Raw genomic sequence first — 25,683 nt, forward strand, 5'->3', positions numbered from 1 at the left:
TTGTACTTTTTACACTTCAGTGAAGCCTTAGTTGCACTACACTGTATTTTGCAAATTTTTTATGGGGAACCTGACATGTCATTCAGGCTGTCAGTACTGGAAAAGATTGTTTCCCTAAATCTTGTTAGTTACTTTTGGTAACTTATGATATATAACATGCCAGAACCCAAGTGTTTCTAGGCGCAACAAGACTAGGATCCGGGGTGGGGGGGACAATCTTACTAGGCCTTGTCATTAATTTCACGCAAGTGCAGGGAAGGGAAGTGGTTAACTCGCGTGCAGCCAGCGGGTGGGTCATAAGTGCAGAGAAGGTACTGTACATTTGCAGATAGACGCTTGCATGCTGGGGAGCCTGACAGCAGTGCAAGGGCAACTGGACATGCAGGAGCCTGAGCCTGCCCGAGTTCAGAGGGTGACCAGTGCGTGGAGCAGTTGCGTGCATCAGCAGGGGATAGGAAGAGAAAGCGGAAGCTAAAAGGAAGGTCTTGAATTGCTTCTGGAACCGCAGGTGGTTCTGCTAAAGTTTGAGGCAGGGAGGCTGTTCCAGAGGAATGCCCCCGGCCGAGGAGATGGATCTGCCCCCAACTTTCTGCTTGGAGAAGCAAGAACCGTCTGACCCTCATAGTTGGTGGTGGATGAGCGGAGAGCTCGAGAAGCAAAATGTTTTGGAAGAGAAAGTTGGAGGTAGAGCTGTCCCAGGCACCAGAAAGCCTTGTGGACAATGCAGAGGTTCTTGAAAATGATGCTTGAAGCTACGGGGACCCAGTGAAGATTTCAGAGCTGTAGATACGATCCCTGGACTTGAGGCCAAGTACACGTCTCACAGTCCTGTTCTGGCTAAGTTGTAAGGTCGAAGAGCAGAGATGGAAAGATTTAGAAAGATTTATCACTTGTAACTTTTTATCATCTTATAATGCAGTACAACGGGGTACGCTTTTGTTTTTGCCCTTGACTAACACTTAGAGAATTTGTGGGTGTGGTAAAATGACAAGCTCGTGGCAGCAGTGACGTTCGACAATTTTTTGGTGCTTTTTGTTTTAGCCTTACTGTGTTTGGCTACTAACCAAACATGGCCATGCCACACGGTTTTTCGCTTGTTTTTTGGCGGGCGACTGAAGGGCTGTTTTTTTGCTGGCAGGATGTAGGCTGGGACTGTCTGGTCCCAATCCACAAACTGGTTTCAGTGTTATGAACGAGTGTTCCCACCAGTGGTCCCGATTGGACCACTGCTAAGGTGTGTGTGTGGGGGGCTATTTCTACTATCTGGCTTTTGGGATAAAAGGACCCCAGCCCCACTCCAGAGATCTTGGAGAAACCTGAAGAAGCCAAGACTTCTGTCCAACTGAGACCTGTGAACCATCTGAAGGAGGCTTGGCGACCAACTTCTGCTGTCCTGGTTGTCAATCTGGAGCAGTCCTACGAGGGGACTGCAACCCTTGGAGTGGAGGGAACATCCATTCTTGGCGTCTGCTTACTACCCTTCAAAGAGCCTTCAGAAGTGTCCGGTGTGCCTGGAACTTGGGGGATCCTCGGCTTGCCCTACAATACTTGCTTCGGCTAAATTTTGGAGTCCTAGTGTCAAGGGGACCTGGGATAGGAGGGAAAGTCCAACCATGACAAGTGAATCCCTTTGCATTGCCGTGCTGCAGGGACTGCCGTCCGAAACAGCTTACATGAGCCTATTGTTTTGCTGCATTTTTCAACCGAGAGTCCTCGCACCAGCTAAAGACACTGACCGGAGATCTTCTCGAACCTCCAACTCCTGCAAATCAAGGGCTGCGGCTCACTATGGGAAATGCTACCTCGGACATTCTTCCATCGACCGAAGTCCTGTGAAGAAGCGGAGTGCAGAGGTTAAGTTAGTGGTTGTTACCCGCCCCATGACTCCCTTACTACTTTGGCTTTGCCATTGCTTGCTCACGCAAGCCTTCCAAAATTTGGGGACACTTTTGTTGGTTGTAATAACTTGTCATCTAACCCTTGGAATCGTTCACTGAACCCCATAGACCCTACCTTCTTTTTTCCAGCCTTACGAACGGTCAGAACGTTTCCTGAACTTTTGGGCATACAGTACCAGACAACTTAGGCAAGGACTTTTGAAGCTAGGGCTAATTCTCTGTGGACCTGTAGTGCATAAGCTAATCAACACTTTGCAGGGGTTTGATCTATATTATGGCCTACTCTAGTGACTATATATGTACTCTTAGTGTGTGATACTTCTACCTGTTAGTCATTTTTCATAGTGTTTGGCCATTAAATAACCATATTTTTAGACATACTGTAAGTTTAATTTGTAATGCCCATTGGGGACCCTTTCCAAGCTCACCACCTCTTGAGACTTAGCCTAGACCATTTGTCACTGCTACCATGAATTGGTTTGGCTACAGTTCCCACATGTGTCCCTGTCACTATATAGGTTGGCCTCCTATACATCTGTCCCCCATGCCAGAATATAGAAAATCCGCCCTAACAGTGACCCACCAATGACCCCAAAAAGTGATTTGAGCAGGTGGGGAGGCTAAAAGGGCTTCATCCCAAAAACAGCCTGGATCCTAAATCGTAGATATTTTTTGAGTTTAATTATAATGGGAAAGTTACAAAAAGGAACATATCTCCCCACCCATGGTAGGCCATTGAGATTGGAGAGCCTTGATTCGGAGAGCCCCGGTATGTTTACCCCTTTGCCTTTATAGAACCTGCAACACAAGTTGAGAAGCATAACCTTCCCAAGTGAAAAATCCAGAAAATGGGTGCAAAATTTTCACTAGCCATTAGCTATTGATAGTTGACTATTGACGAGTAAGAAATCGAATGCTGTGCATTTGTTGAATTAAGATGGAAAGTGATTTTCTTATGGCTGAGTAGTAGCTGCCACTTGAAATGTTTCCCGCTGCAGATGAGGGAAATTGCTTCAAGCCCATTACGCACACGGTTCACAAAATTCTTCAATGAGCAGTTCATTCCTTAACCCAAAAAACATTAACCTGAGCTTGTAAGGCTCCTCTGAGGGATATTTGTCAATATTATCTAGTGAGATCAAAAGTGCTACGGTACTTGGCCGTATCTAATTTATCCTTAAACTTTCATGGAATGAGCACCTGTCTTGGTGACAGCATTCAGTCCCCTGTAGTCCACACAGAATCTAGAGTCCTGAAAATCTGCTTTGGGAACCAGTGCAACATGGCTGGACCAAGGAGTAGAAGAGTGCCTCGTCCCCAGGTCCAGCATCTTGTTGACCTCAGACTTGATGCAAGACCTGATCTTGTCTGACAGGCTATTACTCTAGGAATGCCACCTTGTTGCTAGCTTGACAACGATAATTGGGAAGTTTCTCAATAGAACTAAAGTGAAAGCGGAAGGGAAACCAAAAAATGGTATTCCTACTGTTGCACTAAGGTCAGCAGATGAGAGATGTTCACTCAGTGGAGCCATCTGTAGGGTTACTTTGGAAAAGGTAAAGGTTCATGCTGGAAGTCAAAGGTAGGGTTCCCACTTAAACTCTTGGGATGAAAAACCTCTGTCTATTTAAGTGGAAGACTCTTTGAGCCCTGCTGGGTTTGCACTTGTCCACTAAATGGTTAACTTGACTGCCTTTAACTCTAAGGCCCGCTTAGCTTGCAGGGCTTCAGGTTACGTCTATGAATCTGCCAGTTCGCACTGCTGTGATTTTCCTGCATATAGCTGGCTAAAAGCTGCTCTTCCTATTTAGCACCACTTGAGTCCAACTATAGTAAAACAAAAGCATAGGTACGGACATTGCAGTTGCTGTTCTAAGGGACTGGCCTCACTATATTAAGAGAACTGTCAAAGTAGGATTTTGCATTATCTGGTATAGTTGCATACATCTGCTGTCTGAGGTTCCAGGAGATGCTAGTACATCTTCACACAGATGCCTCTGTACCAGTGATTCCCCTGAGTGTGTGCCAGTTCAGTGGGCTCCCTTGGTTTTATGCTTGTGTGTGGAGTTCCCTTCACAGTCAATGCGCCAAGTGTGGGGAGGCCTTGAAAAATTGAGCCTTTAACTTTCCAGACTTTTGCATCCGCAGCCAAAATACTTAGCAAAGCCTTATTGGACAGATTTTTGCCACCATCTCCACTGTCATTGTCCTTCACCAGCATTGGATCTTTCATAGGCTCACATGCTATGAATATTCCCTGGGGTCAGGCTGGAATCCTCGCTTACCTTTTGATTTTCCTTTCTCGAAGCAAGAAAAACCATATATTTGTAGCCGAACACCCTTGTTATGGGTGCTTCTGGTCTGGACCACTGTGGCCGTGAGTAGCCAGAGACTAGTCCCTATTCCCTTCAGATGCTAACTGCGTGTTGAGGCTGAGGGAGTCCCTCTTGGATAAATGAGAGAGTATAGAGTAACAGGAAGCAGTGTTTACTGTAAACAAAAGTAGTGCATTCACATAAAATTCCAAAATAAAGATATTTTTAATCTGAAACAATGGTTAAAAAAAGGATTAGATATGTGGGTTAGCACTAAGGCTAACTAGCATCTGTAGTGAGTCTAAAAACCGGTAACATTGGAAAACGTCAAACTCAATGATTTGTGTAACGAAAAATCAATTTGCAGTATCTCAATGCATTTCAATCATACATTAATCGACTAATCGCAATCATAAAATGTTAGTTCTCTGTTAACATCCAGAGCAGTGGGGTCTCACCCTGTTTCTGTTCTTTTAGTAGGGAACATTCGTCAGGAAAGTATTCAGTGGCGAGATCCCATTCAGAAACTCCCAAGTGGAGAAAGAAGAATCACATGCAACCTAAGAGATAGGAGAAAGCTAATTACTAACTAGAATTCCACACACAGTTCGCTAACTCGAACTCTGAACCTAGCTACAAGTGTAAGAAATTACCTTGTAAGGTTCTTGTGGGGGCACACCGCTTCATGAGTAAGGTCGGACTATTACATTGGTCCTTGGTTGCCACAACTGCAAAAAGCAGAATGCTCAGCTTTTCTAAAGTGCTCAAAAACAGTGCCATTAACATGTGCTATAGGGGTGGCGACTCAGCCCACTCATCTGAAAGGTAAGTGAACCAACAATAAGGTAGCTGGTGGGTTCGAGTAGTGGAGCGCTAGGTCATGTGCATGTAGACCGCGCTGTCATCTGGTCTCTAGCCATTTGCTGTAACACAATCAAGATTCCAACTGCAAGATAGAAGAATAGCAGTTCTGGTGTCACGAAAATGTTATATTGGACCCTTCCCGAAAACTGAGATGGACCATGAAATTAGCAGAAAAAGTGGTACCTCGTGGGGCGCTAATGAAGGCTCCTGCACGGTGTGCCAATCAGTCAGGGAGGACAAAGGTCCCTTCAATGAGTGGACGGGACCTAAGGGAAAAACACAAAACGGGCACAAAAAACAATGAGTTCATGCGGACGGATTATGCCCGTACAATAATGCTACTACTATCGGGAGGCAGACCTCCTTACCGCTATGTTTAGTTTCGTGCAAATCTTGAGCTTGTTTGGAAGAATAGGGTCACGGGTTGTAGAAATGGTGCAGTCATGCAAATCCGTAGCAACAAATGCTAAAAAAGAGGAGCGGGGAACCGATCACTCGTAAGGCTACAGGGAATGTAGTGTGGTTGTAGGTGAACCAACGGTCAGTGCTGATGAAAGAGGCTTACCTTAGGAAGGAATGTGTCAATGCTCCTAGGCTGAGGGAGCGTCCTGGTTTTTCTCCACGTAGAATATATAGCATTTTCTTCTAAAAATTAGATCATCAAGTCTACAGCAGCGTGTGGCAGGAAAGTGTGGATGGGAGGGCAAAAGGAGACCCCTTGTGGCCTAAAGTGTCTGAGGCAGATAAACACTCTGGCTGCTTAAACCCCCACCCAGTGCTCCACATAAGATTTTGGGGTTTGAGTATTTTACTCCCTATTTTTAAACTTTGAGAGTAAATGTGATTTCAAGTTGTTGTTACTTGGCATTTAAATAGCGCTCTATATATAATTAGTATGACCTCACGCTGATAGGTTGAATGCCCTCGGGAACCATAGTTCTGGTCAGTAGTGTCGTAGGGTGCATGGGTGCACTAGATATGTGAGCAGCTGGTGTAATTTCTGGATGGTAGCTGCATCCTAGCGTAAGGTGTGGTGCTGAAGATATCAGATGTGTGCAGTCTGGTGGGTGGACACCCAGACTGGGCTCTGGCTGATTTGGGCCTGAAGGACACACATGTGAGCAATTAACTGGAATGTGCTCAGCTAGCTGCGTTTTATAGGGTGGTGAGGTGTTCATGGGGTTGTGGTCGTATGTGGACAGCTAGGCTGAATTAATCGGGGGTATAGCTGTGTTCTAGTTGAATGATGTATTGTAAGTGATTTCAATCTGGCACACATCCAGTCAACGCCTAGCATGTAATGCACAACTGAAATCTTTATTTTTGTCTAAAAGTTCTTTATTCTGAATGATATACCACTCATATCACGCCCCTCTCCTGGAACATCCGACCCCACGGTCACACAACCAGGAATCAGGCTGGTTTGCAAAGTTAAAATATTTATGTATTTACAATTCACCAATCGGTTGATGTAACACTGAATAATCTCTTTAATACACAAGGAGTAGCAGTGAGCAAAACCATTCAGCACAGAAATAATACTTTTGTGTTCAGATCAAATAGCACTGTGGTTAAAGGTTCCCCCTGCACACCCCTCAACCCCCAATAGGCAATGTAAAGAGATAGGAGAGAGGTATTCAGGAATGGCAAAATTCAAACCAAATATCAATCCCACTTCCCCCTTTCAAACACAAGAGAAAACGGAATTGGCTGTCAAGCTGTCAGAATGGCTTTTAAATTTATCTTAGAATGGACTGGGTAAAACACTATGGTTAAAATTGCGGAAATTGCTATAATTCTTATGTGAGCCGCTTTGGATAGTTGCACACAAACACAAGCAGTGACTTAATACCAAGAAACAATTTGAAATCTTAAAATTCAAGTTGGAAGCAATCAAAAGCTTTTTTACACGTGTCGGAATTTCCCAACAACGAAATTTGCGGCACACTTTTCACTGCGCGATAATCGCGATAATCGTAGAACCGTATGGATTTGGAATGCGGTTTTAGATGCGATTTAAAGCATTGGATGTTTCTAGCACAAAAACTGTGGGAGTTATGGACGTTTTAGTGGAGGTTGTTTTTTTCGAGATAGATGCAAGAAGGGAAAACAAATACACTTTTAAAATGACAAATGGGTTTCTTTGACTATGAACAAAATGAATACCACACAGGAACACAGCCGCTTGATCAGAATGACTGCCTGCAGAGGACACTCGCCTTTTTCAGATGAGAAAAGATCAGTGCAAAGACAGTTTTAGCAATACTAGTACAGACGAAGATAGGAGGGATTGGATAGAGGGTTCAGACAATTCAAAAATACTCCTAACACAGGTTTTGAATACAAGATGGAATGGGCTTAAGATAGAGATTAACTAAGCAAGGTACATATGCTAGTGACACAGTTTGATTTATAGATACTCACTAGATATGTTTTTGAACGGAACCGTCAGGATTCTGGTCAGGGAATTGGATCTGGTTCTAGGACCGACGGCTGGGCACATCGGATTGGATCTACAATCAGCAAGGCGCTCTGGTCATGGCACAGGACTGGATATGCAAAGGCTCTGGTCACAGCACGGCACAAGACTGGATTGGATCTGCCCTTCTTGGTTAGGATGAATTTGATTTTTAGCAGGCAAGCAGTACAGCGCAGCCCGGCTGTAGTATGATGCTTCCCCTTAGGTTTATGGGGTTCTGGTTCTGGAATTTGAGGCCTAGCTGAAAATGGTTCAGCTAGGCAATGGGTTTCTGCTTTGCCAAGGTCTGGAGCAAGGAAGATGTAGAGTTCAACAGCCAAGGGTGCTGCACCAGTATCAGGGTAGTGAGTGAATCTGTCTGTCCTGAGTGGTGAGCTGTCTCTTTATGCTATGATAAAGGGGGGTGTGTGGGCTGGTTTATCGTAAGCTTGCCCCCTTGACAGATGATTGGGTCAGAGTCTTCCCCCCCCTGCCTTGATAGGAGAGAATCAGTGCGTCACCTTTATGGTGTGATTTTGAGGCTGAGAATCCACCCCTACCCCCTCGAACACAATCTACTTTTGGCACAATACATATTTACACCTGTGCAACCTCTATAAGAATCATAGATTACATATTTTATATGGCAGCTATTCCTCAAAACCTCATAGCTGTGGGATATTGTCTATGCTTTTCACAGAATGTTGCCCTTTTCATCAGGAACACAATGTCCAATTTATAAGCAGATTTCTACATGTGCGCGTTTTACATGGGCATAAGTGTATAAAGTTTCATACTTCTAGCAGAAATACATTTTGTGTAAAATCACATTTCCTGCCATTTCTTTCCAGAACATGTCACACGATTTTGCCTCTTGAAACGTGCAGCCAAAATTTAGATTCACAAGTCTGTTTTTATATTTTTCACAATTTTAAACAGTTATCAGTCTTTTTAAAATGTGTTCTTTGTCCTTGTTAAGCAACAAGTGGTTGTTTTAGCTCCACCCCTTGGTCTCTCCCTGGAAGCCCAGGAGCCATCCCCCATGTTTGCTCCTTGCAGAGGCCATTTACGACTGTCCTCACACCTCACATTTCCTTAGCAGCAGCTGTTCATTGTTCCCTTTTGCCTCTGTAGACCATGTTCTTTCCAAACCCTATAATTACCGCTTTGGTGTGATTTCCTGCTGGAGGGAAAGGCCATCCTTTTGTCGAGAAACCTGATATTCCAGTTTGGTAGCTTTTAGCCAGGCTTGATTTAATTGTTAATTCTGTTGCATTTTCCCTTAGCTTAAAACAAACTTGTGATTTCAAAATAGCAGCTACAATTCTGTTTCAAGATTTTAAACCATGGGATCAAAACAAGTACAACATGGTTACTCTCAGTAACAGGCCTCTTAGATTGCAAACATTTGATTCCAGTTTATACATGTTTAAAGTTTAATCCGGCAGGCTCCGACAGCTGTCATCTCTGCAGTCCACTGCTGCACAGATATTTTTGACATCCGCAGACAGGCCACTTTTGCTGTGGAAATCCCTTAATGCTTTCAGCTTTTCAGGACCTTGCAAGTTCACGATTTCTTAACTAAGTGAATTGTAGCACCCAGCAAGAATTTTGGATGTTTGAGGGTATTTTCTACCGGCATTCTGCAGTTTCAGCACCAAAGAAAAAAGGATTTAAAGCAATATTTTGGGGTATCATTTAGCAACATTGCTTTTTCCCTCTGTACTCCATTTTTACTTGTTGTGAAGCCCAGTGACATATTCCAGGAGTGAGATCTCTGTTCCACCACTGACATGAGTGGCAGATTGGGAAGCCATCTTTTTGTGCGTTGCAAAACGCAATTTTCAGAGGTTTTGCCGCGCAAAAGGGTTTTGCGGCCATTTTGCTATTTCTGGCACCATCACACAGTGCTGCAGCATAGCAGAAGTGGGTTAAAACATCCTTTAGTAGAGAATAACCGTAGTGATTTGATGTGATGGCTATATTTTAAAGTGCCTGAGACCAGGCACGTGAACAGGATGGTAGGGATCAGAGCGACACGCGGACACAGACGGGGCTGGGCTTACAGCGGCAGGAGGTGGGATACGGGTATATAGCAACAGCATGGGGATCAGGGAAGCGGGGTACACAGTGATACACGTGTGGGGCATGTTAACATTTACATTCGCATTCCGTCTGCTCTGTCCATTCCGTCTGCTCTGTCCGCTCCACCCAATCCATCTGCTACATCCATTTCATCCATTTAATTTATTCCAACCTTTCCAACCATTCAATGCGCCCATACACTCCGTCCATTCCATCCACTCCCCCACTTCATTTATTCCATACATTTCACTACCCCATCCACTCCATTCCACCCGCTCAGCCCCTGCATCTTCTGTCAATTTTCTGTACATATGTTCCAGGAATTTTGCATGAATCCACGCCATACGGTCGATCCACTTGCCCCATATACATCCACCCACTGCATCCATGTCATCCATCTCTTCTATCCGTCTGTCTTCATCTATTACGTCCATCCTTTCTATCCAGCATCCATTCCAGTGTGGCGTTTGCTACCAATCACAATTGAGTCTGGATGCAACGCACAATTCTCTCTAGTGTTGACTACAACTGTTGCAGTTCCATCTAAATGTGGTATTAATTAGAATTGTGAAACCATTTGTCGGATTTTAACAAAGTGCTGCATTGCTAATGCTAAGCCTGTCTGGGTATGGTGCATGTTAATATTCATAGTTCTCACTAGATGTGGTTTTACCAACATTCACAATCCTATCTAGATGTGATGCAGGCTAATGTTAACAATTCTGACTAAGTGCGTCATTGCTAACGTTCACATTTTTGAGGAAAAGTAATGAGTGGCAGGGTTTTCCTGAGTAGAATAATTGCTCTACTCTCCACCCATGCCACACTTACTTTTTGGTTGTTGCGTGTTTACGGCTGGTCACTGGCTTCCCCTGTGGACACCTGCTGACACTTTCTGGAGCCGCCTCTGTAAGAGCCGCCCTTTGCCTTGGGGCCTGGCCTGCTGCCGGGCACAGGGCTGCCCTCGGAGGTCAGTTAAGACCGGTGAAGGGCGGGCAGGGAGGAGGGAGGGGAACACGAAACACAAAGGGTGGGGAAATGGAGAGGCTGCACCCTGCAGCCTGGGGGCAGTTAAACAGCTCCAGTAGCAGTGTTCTAGGCTCAAGGGGGCCAGAAACCAGGTTACCTCACCTGGGGGTGCAGAGGATGTTTGGGGTGCCCACCTGCAGGGCCGTTATCCAGGTGGAGTAAAGTGAGTGAAAGACTTCTTTGCAAAAGAGTAAAATGTATGCGACTTCCAACTGCCGTTTGCAAACACAGTATGGAAATTTGCTTTCTGCATTGACAGAATATACCTTTCATTATTACTCTAAGGTTTGGCCATTTGATCTCGTCCTATATATATTTAAATTTTGAAAACACAACCTAGTCAATTACCTAGTAAAGCAAATATGACTCTTATTGTGTGTTTTGAGGTTTCATAGCAGAATTGTCTTTTGATGTTTAATGAAAGTCCTTATTTCCGGGAGCCATTACTACCTAATGGCATGCCAATTTTATGATACAACAGTGCAGAGAGGCAATGACTCCATGCATGCTAAATTCTATACCTAATCTCATGGCCAAATGGTTAATTATATAGCACTTTTGGCAAAGCGCACTGTACATCAAACATTTATCACAATTACCACCAAACTGAAGTTGGTACTCCTTTATCGACCTCGAAAGATGGTAGGCTGTTTTAACCTGCAAGCTACAGATTGCAGCAAAGAGCGCTTAACGGGTTGAGCTATCTTATTGGCTAGCATCCTTCAGAGGTCGGTAAACGGAGTATCGATTGAGGTATAATAATCTGTGCCTAGATCTTGGGCGAACCATGTATGGAGCCCTACATGAAGTTAAATACCTGCCTGGATTATCACTTGGACAGGTTTTGCAGAGTTTCTATTTCAGTAACTCATTTGTTTAACAGGCTTGCACTTCCTGGACATTCGGGTTTTGGATGTTTTAAATCTTGTCTTGTTTTAAATCTCTTGTTTGGTCTAATGGCAATCACTCATCCTTGAGCAAAGACTCTGCTGCCACTGACCATTTATAGTAATGTGCCCCATTGACTGCCAGGTTGAATGGAAGTTAACTGGACCGTGCATACTCATCATTTTACACTGTTTTTATTTTTATAATTGGAGTGTAAATTATAAGTGTACAAATGATCTGCCTCTGCATGATCATGCACACGGCACAGGAACTCTGAAAAATACAATTGTGCAATACTGATTTGCTTAGTTTTACATTTTAATTATATGATCCTAAAATGCAAGGAAAATAAATATGCACAGTGCTTCTGTTTGATCCATGAGCATCTACACACAACACAGCAGAATCTGAATGGAAAGAAACCATTCCTTTTATCAGTGTGCAGTTCCTTTTTTTAAAAAAGGCTTCAGAGAAATAAATTGTTTCGGAGGCTTTCTAAACCATGGCTTGAATTGATTTGTTTATATCGCGCTCGTGCACAAGTGTTTGAGCGTGACAAGGCAAGGGAGGGGAACAGTGGAGACCTAACTTATTAGGCCCAGTGACATTGAGAACACCCAACTAGAAAGGGGAAAAGTGCATGAGGGGGTGGGGTGGAGTGGAAAGTGTGGAGGAGAAAACGGATAATAAAATAAAGGCAAACAGTAGTGCAGCCAAAAAGTGTCAGGTGTTGGCTTTAGCAGACAGGGTATGTCTAAGTGCAGAATAAAAGGGGGTGGGGGGAAATGTATGGGTACAGATACAGAGCCCAGTGCAAGGGGTGGCCCGAAGGCAGCGCAGGAGGGAGGCAAGGTGAGCATGTACCTGGGCCTGAAGGACCGAGGCGGGCCAGGTGCACAGTGCCAAGAGAAACGGATCAGCAGGTGATAAGGGGGGCAAAGGCAGAAGCAAAGAGTAAGGTCTTGAGGTGCTTCCGGAACCGGAGATGGTTCTCTAGTTTCAGAGTGGCAGGAAGGCTTTTCCAATGGGAGGCCGAAGACTGAGATCTACCCCAGCTTGTTTCTTTAAAAACCTGACCCTGAGGGAGTTGGCTGTAGAGGAGCAAAGAGCTCTAGAGGGGAGTTATTTACAGAGGGATAGTTGAAGGTATTTTGGACCCAGGTCCCAGAAAGCTTTATGGACAATGCAGAGGGTTTTAAATGTAATCCTTGCATCCACTGGGAGCCAATGAAGAGATTTCAGAGCTGGAGGGATACGATCCCAGGGCTTGAGGCTAACTACAAGTCTTGCAGTCCTGTTCTGGATTAGTTGTAAAGGGCGGCGAGTGGAGGCAGGTAGATTTAGAAAGAGGCTGTTACAGTAGTCCAACCCAGAGAGAACCAGATCTTTGGAGGCAGTAAGCTTCTGGGGGAAGGAGAGGAAAGGCGGAGTACCTCTGAGGAGCTGCAGCAGGATGTTTGACTTTTTAAAGACGTCGGATGTGGGCGGAGAAGGGAAGTGTGCAGTCAGATGACCCTGAGGTTCTTAGCCTCGCAAGTAGGGTTAAGAGGGCCAAGCGAGGCTGGCCAGAGAGTGAGGGGAAAGGATGGTGAAGGTGTACCGATGAGGAGGATCTGTTTTGTTGGCATTTAGACAAAGATTGTTGGCGGCACACCAACCTTGAATGGCAGGCAATCAGATGAGGGAAGTAGAGGAGGCCGAGGGCAGCCTGAAAATGAGTCAGCGTAGCACTGGAAATTTGAGCAGGAAATGGCAATGCAGTGGGCGAGAGTTGCCAGGTATTGGTTGAAAAGCCAGGGCAGGAGGTTAGACCCCCCATGGGGAACACCACCGGTAGACAGATAGGAAGGACCCGTGTTGGAACTGGGAGGGTTGACCAGAGAGGAAAGAGGTCAGCCAAGCCAGAGCCTAATTGGTGATACCCAGGTTATCACAGACTGAGCAGGATGATATGGTTGACTGTGTCGATGGCAGAGGAGAGTAGGATGAGGACAGAGGAAATGTTTGAGTGAAGGTTGGAGAGCAGATCTTCACGGATGCAATTGCAATCCATGTTGATACAAATGTTTGTCAAGTACCCTGTCCTTTGCACTGCCCTGTGCTCTAAACTTGTGTGTAAATTTACACAGAAAAATAATAAAGCTGTCGTATTTACAAGATTTTCATGCGTAAAAAGGCCTGGTACACACCTTCTCCAGCATGGGGTCTGGCATGGATTCACATGCTCATGAATATTCCCCGTCGTCAGGCTGGGAATCCTCGGTAAAGAAAAAACCAGTATCAGTTTCGTTTCTGATCTGTCTTTCGTAGTAATAACCAATCACTGGTCTCTGCGTCATACTGACCAGAGCCAATGACTGCCCTCTACCTAAGCACCGCCTCTGGCAGCCATCTTCAGATTTTTACCGCACGTTCATGTGTTGGGATCCTCGTGCTATTGCTCTCGAGCGTTAGTGCTATTTTTTCGCGCTTTTTCACAAAAAAACTTCGATTCTTTCGGTCAAAAGAGCCTCAAGCTCCACCGATCCTACATCCGATCAACGGGGACCCGTGTCGGATTCATCTGTGCCCCTCAAGGGTGAAGATTTCGTCGAGCTACGCTTCAGAGGACTCCAGAAGCTTCTCAGGCCCGGTCTCGGAGATGGCCCAGGAGAAGGGAAGCTCGACGCCCGGAAAGCTGTTCAGGGTCTGCCCTGGATGCCAGCTGCAGAACGTCTTCAAGGAGGACGAACACTCTTTCTGCCTTTACTGCCTTCATGAGGACAAGACGCACGTGGAGAAGGACTGTGCGTTTTGCGGCAACATGTCGGAACGGACCATGAAGGACCGCCATCAACATCTCGCCAACTGGCTGGAGGGTAAGAGCCCGTCTGGCGAGAAGAAGAAGAAATCCGAGCGGTCTTCTAAGACCTTTGAGGGCGCCCCGGCGACGGGGGCCCAACATAAGGCCAAGCACCGCGAGTCCGCTGGCACCGGGAGCGCCGAACGGTCGGGCTCTACGGGCGCCAGGCAGGGCGCACCCTCCCCGGCACCATCAACCACGAGCCAACGCTCTGGGTCGGGTAAGAGGAAGGCCGAGCACCCGGCGAAGCTCCTGGAGAGGCCCCGGTCGAGCTCTAAGGCAGAGGAGCGTGGCAGTGCCCCCTCCCTCAAGGATAAGGCGGTGAGCGCACCTAAGGTGGTGAAGGCCTTGATCCATCCGACCAAGCCCTCTATCGAAACGGTCGCGGCGGCCCTGGCTCAGCCTGTGGTGGCTACGCCAGTGGTGGCGACCTCAGGGCCCAGAATCTCCCTGCCTCCGCGGAGGGAGTCTTCCTTTGTGCCCATCGATAGGACCCCCGTGAAACCCTCCGTGGGGAAGAAGGGGGGGCAGGGCGTCGTCGTAGATTCGGCCTCAACCTCAGAAGAGGAGCTGATCGAGGTCTTAAGCCACGGCCTAGGCGTGGAAGAAGGCCAGCCCGTCGGAATGGACCCCGACGCAGGTGACGACGACGACATCGTCGAGGATACCGACGGGGCCCCTACTCGCCCGTCGGATTCCCCTCTGCCAGCGCCGCAAGACAACTCGGCGGCCATTTTGTTGGCCATACAGTCCTTATGCTCCGAGATAAGGACGAGGCTACCGTTACCGACGGAGGAACCTCTCCCGTCGGGGGATCCAGAACCGGGACCTTCTGGTGTTCCCCCTACCAAGAAAAGAAGGATCCATCCACCACCTCCTTTTCAACCGTCGCGCCCCGTCCAGCCCTCCTCCCCGTCCACCCGAGGGGATGATACGGGGACTGACACGGCAGCGACGGGTACGGACGACGAGGCATACGACGAGGATTTTCCGTCGTCGCCTCCCACCAGGGCTTCTCCGCCCGACGAGATCGGATCTTTCCACTCCATGATCTCCAGGGCTTCCGAGCTTTTCCAACTCTGCCCTGAGGAGAAGAAAAAAGAAGGCTTCCTTTATCAGCGGCGCGAGGCCAAGAGGAAGACGGTCCTCGCAGTGCCTCTGTTGGACGACATTTGGGATGAGGGCCTTTCCCTCCTCAAGAACCCTTCCACGACGCCAGCTAGAAGAGACCGGTACGAGAAAAAGTACCGGGTCCCGGACACGGCCCCCCTATGCCTCCGGGCGCAGCCTACCCCGGACTCCGTCGTCTCCGCGGCAGCCAGGAAGAAAGCGGGGGGGGGGGGTGCGGCCTCCACATCATCTTCCCCGCCGGACGGCGAGGGAAAGAAATTGGATGCTATGGGACGTAGAGTCATCTCGTCGGCAGCGACGACGATTAAAGCGGCCAACGCCTTGGCTATCGTGGCCCGCTACGACAGGGAGCTCTGGTACAAGATAGCTCCCCTGCTGGATTTTCTGCCGGACGACAAGAGGGCGGAGGCCCTTGAGATCCTGCAGGAAGGTGAGGTGGCGTCGGACCACGCCATCACCGTGGCGACGGACATCGCCGACACTGGGTTCCGCCAGCTGGGCAACGGCGTTTGCCTTCGACGTCGTGGATGGCTCAAAGCTACAGACTTTCGGCAGGACGTCCAGACCAGAGTCCTGGACATGCCCTTCGACGGGAACAACCTGTTTGGGAAGACAGTGGACGATTCCCTTCAGGCCATCAAGGCGGATACTGAGACGGCCAGGGCCCTTGGAGTCCTGCAGCAACGACAAACGCCCTTTCGGAGCGGCGGAGGCAAGGGCGCCTCCAAAGGTTCCGGCGGCGGTTTCGCTTCCTACCGTCAAGCGGCCCGCTCGTCGTCGCAAGAGGCCTACAGAGGACGAGGCAAGTCTAGCGGACCCCGCCGTCGTCGCCAAGGAGGTCAAGGCGGCAAGGCCGCGTCCAAGCAGGATTGAACCGGCCGTGGGGTCGGGCCCCCACTGAAGCACCCCGGTGTGAGGCCGGCTGGCGGGCTTCGTCAGCGTGTGGGAGTCCATCTCCACCGACCGTTGGGTGCTGGACGCCCTGGCCCGGGGCCACGCGCTCGAGTTTCAAAGAAGGTGCCCGCGCGTCCCCCCCGTGGCCAGGAAAGAACTTCACGTCCCTCAACTTCTCCTGGAGGTAAAGGCGATGCTCAGAAAGGGCGCCATCGAACTCGTCCCAAAGAGGCTTCGGGGCTCCGGAGTCTACTCGCGATACTTCCTCGTGAAGAAGACGGGAGGATGGCGCCCCATCCTAGACCTGCGACGTCTGAACAAGTTCATCAAGGCGCAGAAGTTCCGGATGGTCACCCTCCAGCACGTCCTGGGTCAGCTGGAGGAAGGAGACTTCCTATCGTCGTTGGATTTGGAGGATGCCTACTTCCACATTCCCATCCTAAAGGGGCACCGAAAATTCCTCAGATTCGTGGTCCAAGGGCGTCATTACCAGTTCAAAGCCCTTCCCTTCGGACTACGGTCGGCACCCAGGGTATTCACCAAGTGCCTCGCACCGGTGGCGGCGCAGCTGCGCCGCAAGGGGATTCACGTCTACCCCTACCTGGACGACTGGCTCATCCGCGCCAAGACGAGGGAGCTCGCCGTGGTCCACACGGCAAGGACCGTCCAACTCCTCACGGACCTGGGATTCTCCGTGAACTACGCCAAATCTCACCTGGTGCCCGCGCAAGTCGCACTGTTTCTGGGAGCGAGGCTCGACACAGTGTCCCTTCTGGCCTCCCCGTCGGAGGAGAGGACCAGGACCATCTTGGGCAAGGTGCAACGGATGTTGGTGGCCGACGCGGCCAAGGTGAGGTCCATCAAGTCCCTCCTCGGGATGATGTCTTCCTGCATCTACCTCATTCCCATGTGCAGGCTCCGGATGCGCCCGTTGCAAGAATTCCTGGATGCGCGCTGGATCCAGACGACGGGCAGCTTCGAGGAAAGGATCAAGCTCGACGAGAGTTTCCGACGAGCGATACGGTGGTGGGGCACCCGCGCGCATCTGACGGCGGGCATGGACTTCCAGACCCCAGCCCACCAGGAGACTGTGACCACGGATGCCTCCCTGGAAGGGTGGGGAGCGCACACCGAAAATCTGCACGCAAGGGGACTCTGGCTCCCGACGGAGAAGTCCCTGCATATCAACGTCCTGGAGCTCTGTGCAGTGTTTTGGGCCCTCAGGTCCTTCCTTCCGTCCCTCAAGGGCAAGGTGGTGAGGATCTTCACCGACAACACCACCACCATGTTTTACATCAGGAAACAGGGCGGAACCAGGTCCCCAGCGCTGTCCAAGGAGGCGCAGGACCTGTGGCATTGGGCCGTCGCCCAAGGGATTTTTCTGGTGCCATTTCATCTGGCAGGGATAAAAAACACCATCGCCGACTCACTCAGCAGGGAGCTGCGCTCGTGCCACGAGTGGGAACTACGGCAGGATCTGGTGGATCGCCTCTTCCGACGGTGGGGCACACCCCAGATCGACCTGTTCGCGACGGCGACGAACACCAAGTGCCGGAGGTTCGCCAGCAGGTTTCCCCAGACGAGGAGCATGGGCGATGCTTTCTCGTTCCCCTGGGAGGGCCTGTTCCTCTACGCGTTCCCTCCCTTGCCTCTGCTAATCCGGCTCGTCAACCAGCTCAAGAGGTCACGGTGCAGGATGATCCTCGTCGCACCTGCGTGGCCGAGGCAGATATGGTTCCCGGACCTTCTGGACTTGTCAGCGTCCCCGCCGATCAAGCTGCCGGCGGACGCGGATCTACTCTCCAGGGAAGGAGGCGCCATCCTCCACCACGACCCGAAGTCGCTGAACTTGCAGGCCTGGCTCCTGCAGCGCTAGAGTTTGGAGGATACGACATACCGGCCGATTGCAGAGAGGTTCTTGCAAAGGCCAGGGCGTCCTCGACTCTTAAATGCTACGGACACAAATGGAAGAGGTTCTCTGTCTGGTGCCACGCACAGAAGATTAACCCTCTACGGATTACGGCTCCCCAAGTACTGCCGTACCTGCTGACGCTGGCCAAAGCTGGTCTGGCACACGCGTCCATCAAGATTCATCTTGCTGCGATCTCCCGATACACCAGAACCACGGGGCGGACGTCCTTGTGGTCTCATCGTCTGGTGAAAGAGTTCATGAAGGGACTGTTCAGATCGTTCCCGCCGGTGAAGGCTCCGGCCCCGGCGTGGGAGCTCAACGTGGTGCTGACCAAGCTCATGGGACCTCCGTTCGAGCCTCTGCACTCGGCCCCGTTGAAGTTTCTATCGCTTTTCTTGTGGCCATCACCTCCGCACGACGAGTGGGAGAGATCCAGGCCCTTTCCTGCAAGGCCCCGTACTTGACTTTCCACGACACGAGGGTAGTGCTCAGGACGCACCCCTCTTTCATGCCCAAGGTGCCGTCGGACTTCCATCTCAACGAACCCTTGGTGTTGCCTGTGTTCTTCCCGTCGCCTTCGTCGCCGGCTGAGAGGACTTTGCATTCGCTGGATGTGGCTAGAGCGCTGAAGTTCTACGTAGACCGCACGAAGTGTTTTCGGAAGACGTCACAACTCTTTGTGAACTTTGGACCTGTCAATCAGGGGAAGGCTCTCTCGAAGGCTTCCATTTCCAGATGGCTCTCCGGCTGTATCATGTACTGTCATCGGTTGGCAAACCGACCGCTGCCTGGCCGTCCGAGAGCCCATTCCACCAGAGCGATCGCAGCTACCACGGCGTTCCTATCTGGTGTGCCCCTGCTGGACATATGCAGGGCTGCTACGTGGAGGTCGACGCACACCTTCACGAAATTCTACTGCGTCGACCGGGATTCCAGGGAGGAGTCCAGGGTCGGCCAAGCAGTGCTGCGCAACCTGTTCGCCTGAGGTGAGCCTGGTGAGGAGGTAAGATGCTTAATGTTGAGTTTATGTGATGCTTAATGTTGAGCCTTTGCCACCTCCCGTGGTTGTGCATGTGTGTACTGCTATGTATTCTTTATTCATGAGCATGTGAATCCATGCCAGACCCCATGCTGGAGAAGGAACAAGTTACTTACCTGTAACTGTTGTTCTCCAGCATGGGTCTGGCATGGATTCACATGCGAACCCTCCCGCCTACCCCTCTGCGGCTCTTCACTTGGTCATACTGCCACTTCACGTGCTTCCAAATCTGAAGATGGCTGCCAGAGGCGGTGCTTAGGTAGAGGGCAGTCATTGGCTGTGGTCAGTATGACGCAGAGACCAGTGATTGGTTATTACTACGAAAGACAGATCAGAAACGAAACTGATACTGGTTTTTTCTTTACCGAGGATTCCCAGCCTGACGACGGGGAATATTCATGAGCATGTGAATCCATGCCAGACCCATGCTGGAGAACAACAGTTACAGGTAAGTAACTTGTTCCTTATCTGGAGGCCTGCCCAAACACACTGTTGATAATTGTCAGTAGAGGTCTTGGCTCCAAGACACTCGAGGATGGAAATCTGACTGGTCTGCTGGCTCAATGAGGGGAACTACCCAGAGTACCCTACCCCTCTGAAATCAAATTGACCAGGCGCATGACCACTCCCTCAGCAGAACTGTGCTTGAGGGAAAGGGCTAGGTTGAAGGAGTGGATGCTGGAAAAAAACAAGCACTGGGTTGCCCACACCTACAAGCAGTCAACATTGGGCTAGAGGACCTCCTGGGGCCGGAAAGGCAGTCACCCGCACAGGGCCTGTCGATGACAGAAGGTGGAAAATCAACAGAGAAACAGAAGCACAAGCGCAAATAGTCAGTGGAGGAGGCTAAAGTGGCTTTGTTGAAGATGTCTCCCAGATCATCGGGGTGGGGGGGGGCATAGGGAACACCCAAACTCCCCGGAACAAACTAAGACCAGCCACACGGCCGTTCTGGCATCGTCATCCACAGCCGCATGCTCCTCGACACCTTCGACTGCACCGAAGGGGCATAAACACTTGATGACGAAGCTTGTGGAGACCACAAAAGGGCATAAGCACACTTCATCCTAGTCGATGGAACCAAAGCTCGCGTAAACCCTAAAGGTAGGCTCATTGACGACGAGCACAAGCCCAGCTCGCCTACAAGACACTGGGCAGCTAGCCTGTCGATACTAAAAAAAAAAAATAACTGGCTCATTGATGTAGAGGTCTGCGGAGCTTGACCACACATGACCAGACACCTCATCACTTCCTACATCAAAAAGAAAGTCCTTGGGTCACAAATAGCCACACAAGTCAGGCTCGTTGTCGTCCACACCCTCGTCTGAGAAACACAAAATTCTGCAGGAGCAGCTTGTAGAGCCTTTGGAACCAAAATCAACACCTTCCGCTGCAGACCTCCACCTGGGAGAACCCACACATCCGGTCTCACCAATATAATACTCTGAGGTGATTCATGTCGAGATATTGCAATACGAGATCAACATGAGACTTAACATCAACAGCCCCTAGTGTCTGACTTAGGAGTTGGTTATTATGCAGAAGGCGGGCCCAACTAGGCCACCAACGCCAGGAAGACATTTCCCAAGGAGGGCCAATCGGGTGGTAAAACACAAGGAGAGGCGGGCCCAGCTCCAATCCCAGGACCCACCCACCTAGAGGCCCAGCAGAGGTGTGTGGGCACTATTGTCAAATCCCCAAGACTTGTCCATAAAGGTGCTCTTGGGTGTATTGGGTAATAAGCCAATTTGACACAGCACTGCAGCCTGTGATGCCAGCCCTACAACCTACTCCCCAGCAACCCCACCTCAGCCAGCTGCACCACACCCCTCTCCTCCCACGTCCTTGTCCTCTGTCTGCAAGGTCCTCCAGAGGATAATACAGCTCAGGGTCTCCATCTCCCAAGCATCTTCTGGGACAGGGGCAGAGGTACATGGCCAATGATGACCTCTCCCTCACGTAAAAGGAGCCGCACTGTCTTAGTACCAGAAAAGGGGGAGCTAACACACAGCTGCAGGCAAGCCCAAGGACTCTACGTCTTCATTGTCCTGCTCTCCTAAGAGGGATGATGATTGGGACATGTATTCCCCACTAGAATTCCCCCTGAACGAGGACTCTGCAACACTGTCCCCTGGATGACATCACAGGGTTTCATGCAGCCATCATGAAGGCTTGCAAGGAATTTGGCTTCCTTGCTTCGGAAGACGAGAACGTGTTTTCTGTTCGACCACATGGGGCAGAGAAAGGCAGTCTGTTCTATACCTATTCTTGACCATGTCTGGCAAGAGGGCTTAAAACATTGAAGCACCCATTCACTACTCCAGCTGTTAAAGGGTGTCTTGACAAGAAATACAACCCACTGGAAAATGCATCCAAGTCCCTAACTTCCCAACCTTCACCCGAGTCTGTAGTCTCTGCAGCAGCGAGCCGGAAAGCTAAGTCCGACTAGCATAAATAGGTGTGCGGTTCCTCCAGATAATGAGGCACATAAACAGGACGCGCTTGGGGGAAATGGTCCTGGCAATAGGGGCCTCAACAGTGAAGGCAGCTAACGCCCTAGCAATCAACGCCAGGTATGAGATGTGGCATAAATTGGGACCAGTATTGGAACATCTCCCAGAGGAAAAACAAAGAAGCAAAGGCCCTCTCTGTCCTTTCAATTCGTTGAGCTGTGCAGGCAGAATGCTGGCTTCTCGGGCACTTGGTTAAGTTGGCAAACAAGCCCTTTCAACATGTCTGCCTATGTGGCCATGCCAGTTTTGTGAAGAGTGAGACGTTAAGTCTTCCTATGTATGAGGACAGCCGGTCTACTCCATTACCAGGGATTGCTTTTATAAGCCATTTGAATGCAGAGCAAAATGAGCTGAAAGAAAGGGAGAAGGGATCATGGACCTCTCTGAACAATAGCGAGAAACTTGAATTGTATCGTATAAAATTCAATCACACCTATGCTCGGATTGATTAATGATTAACGGCACTTATTGTTCTTTGGCAGAGAAAATACAGATTTTTGGTGGGCAGCTGGATGATTGCATGAAAAATGATCCCTGTTGCACTTTGCAAACTATATCCTCACTGCTTCTGGCCATTCCAAGCCTGGACTAATGTGCCTTGCCTGGCTCCCACCCCCCTTCCCATTGGTTGCCTTGGCCTTGATAGGCCCATAGGAGCAACCGGGAGGCGGGAGCTGGCCCAGCTTTACCAAGGCCCACGGCGAGGGCCCCGTCTACCCCGGTATTCCGCCAAGCCCCCCTGTGATGGATCGTTTGTGTGCCTTGCAACCCCCTCCTTGCCCCCATGATGGTGTGCCCCTCACCCCCTCCTTGCCCCTGTGATGGTTCGTGCCCCCTCCTTGCCCCTGTGATGGTTCGTGCCCCCTCCTTGCCCCTGTGATGGTTCGTGCCCCCTCCTTGCCCCTGTGATGGTTCGTGCCCCCTCCTTGCCCCTGTGATGGTTCGTGCCCCCTCCTTGCCCCTGTGATGGTTCGTGCCCCCTCCTTGCCCCTGTGATGGTTCGTGCCCCCTCCTTGCCCCTGTGATGGTTCGTGCCCCCTCCTTGCCCCTGTGATGGTTCGTGCCCCCTGCTTGCCCCTGTGGTGATGTGCCCCCCTGCTTGCCCCTGTGATGGTGTGCCCCCCTCGTTGCCTCTGTGATGGTGTGCCCCTGCCCCCCTCCTTGCCCCCGTGATGGTGTGCTCCCCACCCCCATTGTCCCCGTGAGGGTGTTTACCCCCTCTCCTTGCCCCATAATGGTTCGTTTGCCCCACCCCCTCCTTGCCCCCTGTGATGGTTTGTACCCCAGCCCCATTGCCCCCTGAGGGCTGTGCCCCTTGCCCCTGTGATGGGTGACCTCACTGCCCCTATGATGGCTGTGCCCCCGTCAAATGTAATGGCAGTTTGTGTACCGCCCCCCCCCCCCCCTCGGTTCTCCCATCATGGTGTGCTTCTCCCTCTCCTTCTCCAGCACTTTGCTACTTATACTTGCTTCCCGACCTGAATGTTGGTTCCCATCTGTGTCCCCACCCCCGCCCCTTCTCCTACCTCTCCCCTCCAGCACTACTCTGAAAGCTTCTAGCCTAGTACATTGGTCGCCTGTTTGTCCTCCTCCCCTCTTGTTAAATTCCGGCACTACCTCAATTGCCGTCAGACATAGTAATGTAACCTCTTGTTTTGTCTTCCCCCGAGCCCTGCACCCAAGCCACCTTTTTGTTCCATGCACTTGCTCTATATGAAATGTCGCCAGGCTGATTAAGATATTCACATTCTGAATATTTCAAGGACTTGTAAGAATGTAACTATTTTCCCATGTTCCCTCCTTCCTTGGAGCGCTTTGAACTACATTGTGTATAGGCGCTATACAATCAATTCAATCCTCAAGGAGGGGGGGAAGCCTCCAACCTGGGGATCAACATGGCGGTGGACATGGTGGAAACGGGTAGCTAACGGAGCAGTCCCAAGGACGGAAGCATGGCTCTGCACACAACTTGCGCCCATGTACTCCACAAACTGGTAGTCGTGCCTTTTAAGGGAGACCAGCTGTTTGGCCCGAAAATCAACCATCAAACCGAACATGGTCAGATCCTGGACATCCACATAGTCTTTGATTAGACGAAGACAATACCCTAGGGTGTCTGCATATTATTCCCAGGGGTACAAAGGGCGTACCAAGGATACCCGAAGTCCAAGTAATATAGGCAGAGCCAGCGCTGCAGCGTCCTAGTAGGGAGGGTCTCCCTGTTTGCCTGGAACTGGAGAAAAATACAAACTATTAGAATTCAAAGAAACGCCTCCCCATGCCTCCTGTCCACCGACCTCAAGCGTACAAGAACCCGCTCCACAGAAAAGTGCAGATCTTGCTGCAAAAGAAGGCCGTGGAAAGTTCACAACTCTATTTGGTCTATTTGTGACTTTATTAGGGTACATATTTTTCACAATCTGTGTAGTGTATTCTTTTGATGTCTATTAGGCCACCAACTATACAGTACCTCCCTTGAGTGAAGTTTTCTCCACCAAAGCTACCAATTTAGAGTCTGGTTTATTTTTGAATGAAAACCCTTAAGGTGGGGGATTGTACACTCCTTACCAGAGCCCTGTGCAGAATTCTTCCTAACACCCACCACTTTAGAGGAGGAAGGCGATTAAGATCTTCCCTGGTTACCATAGCAGGTGTCGGATTCCTGGTAAATGTTTTTGCCAATGCTGGTACCTTCAGCTGTACTCGAGCTCTTTGTGGCAGTTCTGAAAGGCACCCAACGGAGCCAAGATTACAAAGAGAAACGTCTTCAAAATCTGAGCTGGGTATCTCCTACCCATCAGTGGGAGGGATCTGGACCCTTCAACAGGTAGTATCAGTCTAATCGGACAACCAGCTACCGCACATCTGCCCAACAGACCTCTTGTTAGAAATGTGTATTGAGACCAGATGGTCCCAGTATGTTGCACAAAGCACTGATCGGGATTCCGAGCCTGAATCTTGCAAAGGTGCAGATTTATAATGCACAGCAGCACACTCGAAAAAGTTGCAGAACAGTTCACTGAATATCAAAAAGGTTTAAATGTCAAAGAAAGGGAGTGTCCCTGTAACGCTCCACTCAAGTTGGTTCTCTGCTACAGCAAGCAAGGATCCCCCGTCTGGGCCTACCCTCTCACATAGGGAGACAAACTATAACTAAAAAGATGAGCGGAAGGTTTTGAATTAATCTGAAACACTGACATTGCTCTGGGCAACCTTCCACAGCACTGTTTTTTTTAGCCCGTCTGTGCCATTGCAAAAGGTGTCCAGTCCTATGCAATTCAGGCTGGTACTGCACCAATGGAAGCGGCCCAGCCCGAATTGCTACGCCAGGTTCCCTCTGCACGGAAACACCAGCACCCCCAGACATGTTTCGGCATGCTCTGCCTCACGCCCAATGAGGCCGAAACATGTCTGGGGATGCTTGAGGTCTTGTGCAGAATTCGTGTGACTAGCAGTTCGGACTGGACAGCCCCTTTGGAGGTGGGACCAAGTCTGATTTGTATATGGTCTTTCCCGTTTCTGTAATGGCTTGGCAGGCGAAGAACGATTGCCTGGGGGGGTTGCCCATAACAATTGCCAGAGGTTTAAGATTAATTCTAAACCTTCGAGCCACCACCTCTGTTTTTCTTGCACTGGCAGCCTTGGGGTCTGACCAGTGCCATACAGGTGATTTGATCAGATAGGCCTAAAAGGTCTCTCACAAAAGCTGTTGGTAAACCGAAGTATTGGGGTTCATTGAAATCAATGGAGGGGGAAATGTGCACAACGTAAATATTTCCCGAACTGCTATTGAATGTAGCTAATGCACTTTGAAA

General features: G+C 49.7%; 1 protein-coding gene across 1 annotated transcript in view; it reads left to right on the plus strand.

Annotated features, from left to right (window-relative positions):
- AMD1 (adenosylmethionine decarboxylase 1) overlaps nucleotides 1-25,683 on the plus strand; it is a 344,136-nt gene that overhangs the window by 42,055 nt on the left and 276,398 nt on the right. The window lies entirely within an intron of this gene.

Source organism: Ambystoma mexicanum, chromosome 4q (assembly GCF_040938575.1).
Source record: "Ambystoma mexicanum isolate Mex_15411 chromosome 4q, UKY_AmexF1_1, whole genome shotgun sequence".
Lineage (NCBI taxonomy): Eukaryota > Metazoa > Chordata > Amphibia > Caudata > Ambystomatidae > Ambystoma > Ambystoma mexicanum.